Source organism: Furipterus horrens, unplaced genomic scaffold (assembly GCF_987537825.1).
Source record: "Furipterus horrens unplaced genomic scaffold, mFurHor1.1.pri manual_scaffold_2, whole genome shotgun sequence".
Classification (NCBI taxonomy): Eukaryota; Metazoa; Chordata; class Mammalia; order Chiroptera; family Furipteridae; genus Furipterus; species Furipterus horrens.
This window is the reverse complement of record NW_028327172.1, coordinates 64,675,308-64,681,530: the sequence shown is the minus strand read 5'-3', so window position 1 is coordinate 64,681,530 and position 6,223 is coordinate 64,675,308. Positions and strand designations below refer to the sequence as shown.

At 38.7% G+C, this 6,223-nt stretch overlaps 1 pseudogene; it reads left to right on the top strand.

Moving 5' to 3' along the window:
- The first annotated feature begins 509 nt into the window (after positions 1-509).
- Positions 510-843, top strand: LOC150018730 (eukaryotic translation initiation factor 1 pseudogene; annotated as a pseudogene).
- The last annotated feature ends 5,380 nt before the right edge of the window (positions 844-6,223 follow it).

Below are 6,223 nucleotides of genomic sequence, written 5' to 3'. Positions count from 1 at the left end.
TTACCACATCTGTTTCACTTGTTAATTTATTCATTAATTTATTCACTCATTCATGTTCTCACACATGCTTTGAATGGACAAGCCTGTATCATTTTTGCAGTCACATAGACTTGATCCTAGTGAATCCCAATTGCACAATCCCTGACAATGTTTACATGACATTAAAACCATTCCATGGATAAGATGACTCCTTTATGTGTGACCTTTCTCTTTCAAATGATGCTACTCTAATTTAGGTCCTTACTGCCTATCATATAGACTAGTGTAACATGTCCTGACTAATGTTGCAGATTCGGTTCCCTGGAAAATGGAATCTGAGTTGGAGCTTAGGATGAAAAATATTTATTAAGAAGTATCCTTGTGGCCCCAGCCACTGAGCCACTGCCAAGGACTCAGCAACTTCCCTCTTGAGCCCCCACTTGCTTCCCAATGCTCCATCCCCCTTGCCCACCTTCTCCCACCGCAGCCTTCTGCAGGCCACTTCCACGGAGGAAAAGGAATCATATCATATGTCCGCTATTTAGAATCTCCACTCTTTCAACCCCTTTGCTGATGCAAGTAAGGGTGATGATCTGCTTCCTGCTAGCACTGAGAATTATATACATAAAAGAATTCAACAGAGAAATGGCAGGAAGACCCTTACTACTGTCCAAGGGATCGCTGATGGTTACGATGAAAAGACACTAGAGAAGATGTTTAAGAAAAAAATTTGCCTACAATGGTACTGTAATTGAGCAACCAGAATATGGAGAAGTAATTCAGCTACAGGGGGACCAGTGCAAGAACATATGCCAGTTCCTCATAAAGATTGGACTGGCTAAGGATGACCAGCTGAAGGTTTAGGGGGTTTCAGTGCTTTCGGCTCACTGAAGCTTAAGTGAGGATTTTCTTGCAATGAGTAGAATTTCCCTTCTGTCCCTTGTCACAAGTTTAAAAACCTCACAGCTTGTATAATGTGACCATTTGGGGTCTGCTTTTAACTTGGACTAGTGTAACTCCTTCATGCAATAAACTGAAAAGAGCCCCAAAAAAGTACCCTTGTGATCAATACCTTGAGAAAGGGAGAAGAAAGCAGGAGAGAACAGAGAGAAGTTAAGCTACAGTCAGACTGAAGGACAGCCTAACCCTACGCCTTACCCCCACCCCATTGGAAGCTCAGAAACCAGAATGACACTTTTTTCCTAAGTTCTGACAGGATGTCTAGGCCATTATAGGCCTGCATAGAGCCATGACTGTATGTGAGTTACTCCTGCAAGGGGCCTGCCCTTGACTGAAGGAGCTACCTGCAGATGAGCCAATCCCTGGCAAATCTAACAACTGCAAGTTGTCTATGAACAACACTCCCAGCAACACTCCTCCCATCCCATTTAGGGAGCAAATCCAACTGTTCACAACTAGTTTTCCTCCCTTCAACTATTCCCCATTGTCATCCAGCACACTCATTATTCCCACACTAATGTATTCTAACACCCAAACCACCTAAGTTTCATCCATAGCACTCACTGATGCATCCTCAAATTAGCCAAATCACCATCCTTAAACCAGTTCAGGCCCCAGTGTGGCCAGATGAACAGTGTATAAGTAAGAATAGTGGTGGACAATCCGTAAAGGCATTTTTGTGAGAGATCTTTGTTGACGTCTCATCCCCTATTCTTACCTTTGCTTCTAAAGGTTCCTCTCTAAATGCCCTGCTAACCAATTTCTAAATAAAAATCCTATTGTTCTTCAAAGTCCAGCTCATTATACTTTCTTCCACACAATTCCTCAGATAAGGAATTTCCAAAGGACTTTTATGAAACACAATATTTAATATTAAATTTTATGTAACCTGGTATGCTGTAGTGTATCTGTCCCTTACCTTTAAAACTACTGACTGCTTGTGTGGGTGATGCTTCTGAGACACCACAAATGGGGCACTCTGCTTCATGTCTTGATCATCTCAGAGACAGAGGATAGAATGGTTGTAGGAGAGAAGACTTGAATAAAACTAAGGGTTCTTAAAAACTTTAAAATGAAGTGCAAAAGGTCCATAAAAATGTAAATCCCTGCCTTGGCCAGATGGCTCACTTTGTTGGAACATCGTCCCATGCACCAAACCCATGTGGGTTTGATTCCCAGTCAGGGCACATACCTAGGTTGCAGATTAGATCCCCAGTTGGGGCATGTACAGGAGGCAACTGGATTGATGTTTCTCTCTGTGTCTCTCTTTTCCTTCCTCTTTCTCTAAAATCAATAAACATATCCTCAGGTGAGGATTAAAAAGTGTAAATCCCTGACAAGTTACATATATTGGGCAAGACACACTACTTCCCCAATACAAGGGAAGAGGACCCCTAGTCATTTAAGTTTTAAATATTAATCTAAAGAGCCCATGAATTCAGAAGATCTGGGAACCACATGTGCCATTTTTAGTTGGGTTTATTGTGCAAAATTAAATGTTTTCAAGTGTCCTTCATGAATTACAGTCAAGGGACCTAAGTGACACTATATTTGCATGATTACTTGGTGATGTTCATGGTTGTAAGCTCTCTAAGGGTGCAGTCTTTGCCTCGTCCATCTTTCTATCACTGAAAGAACAATATCTTACACATAGCAGAGACTCAGTGAATGTTCAATGAATGTTAAATGAGAGCTCTCCCTTACCACAAGTCAGTCCCCATGAGCAAATATATCTATGTATACTGTTTCAGGTGATGGACTTATATTTTTTTTAACAGGATATGAAGTACTTTGTTTTTTAACAAGCATACTTTTATTTTATTTTATTTTATTTGTCTGTTTTTAGAGAGAGGGGAATGAAGAAAGAGAGAGAAACATCAATGTGCAGTTGTCTCTCACACACCCCCAACCAGGGACCTGGCATGCAACCTAGTCATATGACCTGACTGGGAATCAAACCAGCAACACTTGGTTCACAGGCCAATGCTCAATCCACAGCAGCCAGGGCCTTCAGATGATGGATTTAATTACAAAAATAAAATATTTTCAATAAATAAGCTTTAAAGCATCTTTGTATGTGCCTTTTCATTTTCTCATCCTCACCACAGCTGTCAACTGAAAGAGTCAAACATTATAGCATAGAGTTATATACTCAAATGAGATAAAAATCCTCAGAATCTGGGATGAATTTTCATTACCCTGTTTGGGGGGAATAAAGAAGTGAGTCATAATTAAATAACATAATGAGTATAAAACAGTTATTTGCAGATAAGCATTTGATAAATGCCAGCTATTGTTTACTATATCTATATTTTTATACAGAGGTTTAACCTTAAATGATACAAAGTCCAACTATTTGTAAAATCTCAAACTATAAAACAAATTAAAGTGGAGCTACTCATGAAAACAGGTTTCAAGGGATGCTGGAGTCTTGTCTGCTCAGCTCCTCCATCAATTCCACAGACTGGTGTTCTTCCTGGTTCCAATGAATATAGCTGAAAGTGTGTACTCTGTTAGACTGTCACTGAAGCTCCTTCTATTTATGATTCCATGGTCTGCAATTTGAATCTCCTATAGCATGGAACCCGAAGCTACAGGCTAGGTAAATCCCTGTTTAATAAAAGGTAGACAGTTCCACAAGGTGTCCAGGCTTCTGCTACACTCTACTCACATGCATCCTCTAGAAGTGCAACCAAGATACATTATTTTAAAACTGAGGAAAATAATCAATGTCCTCTGATACGGTTACATATTCAAGCCTCTTTTTTGTTTGCTTTATATTAATCAGGATCTTGGGATATAGCATACCCAAAGATGAAAGCGAAGCAAATTTTGTGAAGAGATTATTTGAGAGCTATGCACAAGTTACAGAAACTTACAAGGAATGGTGAACCTTCCTGGGACTAGAAATACTAGGAAGCTTCTACCCTCCTTTGGCTTGACAGGATAAAGGAAAGTAGCTTTTAACAGAATTCATCAACACAAACATTGTGAGAAAAACAATGGCCTTAGGTAGAGGAATGCAGCCACTGCAATATCCCCCAAATAAATACCCCATCTCTGTATAGTCTCACTTACAAATATCTGGCCACTAAAAGTCACCTGCAAATCCAACCAGACTACAGTGAAAATGTATTAGAGGTACAACTGAAGTAGTCAGTTTCCTGATGCACAGAGCTTAGCAACAAAGGTGGAGAGTATACTTGAAAAAAGAAACATATGCCCAGAATATTAGGTGATCCTATATCTATCTATACCATCTGTCAAGACAGTAGGTACATATTAAGGACAGAATACTATACAAATCCAAGAAGGCTGAGTTAAAAAGGCGCAGTAGAACATGCAACAGGAAGTCATTATCTTGAACTGTATAGAGGGGATAATGAGAAAAAATGATAGAAGAAAAAGTCTGGACGATATTAAGAGAAGTTTAAAAATGATACATGTAAAGAAGTATATAGTACCGGAAAGGAGTTTAATATCATGGTTCATAATATATGCTTAGTTGGATCAGTCAGTTAAAGGCCTCTTAGTCTGGATGTTATTATTGAAAGTGGAATCAAACAATAATACGGGAAAAGTGTTGTCATACTTCTTTATTATTCCTTCTTCACTCTCCATGAGAATGTTCAAGGTCTTAAATTATTGTGTGAGGGTGAATATGAAAGATTCAGTAAGGAAAAAAATGACAATTTGAAAACCATAAAGAGAAGAATGTGAAACATACAAAGGATGGTTTATAAATATGTTCTATTTTTGCTGCTATCCAAGATAAGCATTTGTGTAACTTATTTAGGATGTTAAGCTGCTTATCTCTTGGAACCAGATGGAAGTTTATCCTCTTGTTATTAGAGGTTTGTAATTTCTGTGCACAGTATGATATAGTCTGTTTGCAATAGTCTTACATTAGGTCAATTTCTGTTTGTGGGGTGGAATCATAGCTTTCTTCTTTCTCCAGTGAAAAAGAGTTTAAACTTTTGGTTTGAAATTCTGAATAGAAATTAATGCTGTTTCTTTAGCATTTCTTATAACTTTTTTAACACACTATACAATGTTAATAAGTGTTTGAAATCAACTGAGGTAAATGTAGTTCTAAAGAAAAAAATGTATTAAAGCTATTATTGAATTCTTATTTCTGTGTATTAAATAATTTTCTTAATTTTCAGTACATTTTCTTTTTTATTTAGTCTAATTGTTAGTGAATCACAATTTACATGTAGTAAAATCCAGAACTCTTAATTTCAGATCTGAATGAAATTATCTTATGTATATATCCATGTAACAACCATTCCCTGTACACCAACCCAATCAATAATTATAACAGATTAATTTTTTCCATTTTTGACCTGCATATAAAAGTAATCACATACTAAATGTTCTTTTGGTTTCTTTCATTCAACATAATATTTTAAGATTCTTCCATGTTGTTGTATATATAGGTTTGCTGTATATTCAGACCATTAACCATTTTCCTGTTGATGAATATTTAGGAATGTTTCCAGGTTTGGCTATTGTTTAAAAAAGACTTTGGGGGATTCCTGGTAAAGGTGGCTGTGTAGGTAAGCACAGCTGGCCTCCTCACATAGCCACACCAAAATTACAACTAAACTATAGAACAACCATCATTCAGAAATGTCAGAAATTGAGCTGAATGACAGTCCTACAACTATGGAATTAAATGAGAGAGCACATCGAGACTGGTAGAAGGCATGGAGATGTGAAATGAACAGGTCCCACACATGGGAGGAATATTTCAGGAGAAAGGGATCCAAGTCCCACACCAAGACCCTCAGCCCAGGGTCCCAGTGCTGAGAGAATGAATCTTCATAAATTCTGGCTGTAAAATCCTCTGGGGAATAAGACTGTGGAAGACAGAAACTGCTGGCATCCCAGGCAATTCCCCTTAAATGGCCCAAGTGCAGGCTTACTCAGACTCACTCCAATTGTCCAGCATGGAGGCAGCTTTCTCCCAGACAGAAGTGTTCGCAGAGGCTACTCTTCCTTTCCTGAGACCTCTACCCACAGAACAAGAAGGCAGCTGTCATATTTGATATCCCATCGACATGGCTCACCCTGTTTTCCCCACCCTGGTGATTCCCTAAGGCCCAGGCCCACTCAAATTTTAGGCCCACCCAAGCTGTTTCCAGTGGTTTTTCCATATGAATGGTTTGTCTTGGTCCATGCTTCAGATTTTCCTAAATTCTCTCAAACAAGCAGCATCTGGCTTCAGTGAGACCTATTCTTCTCGCTAAGTGGCTCCAGTTCTGGCACTAGCAGTAACCAG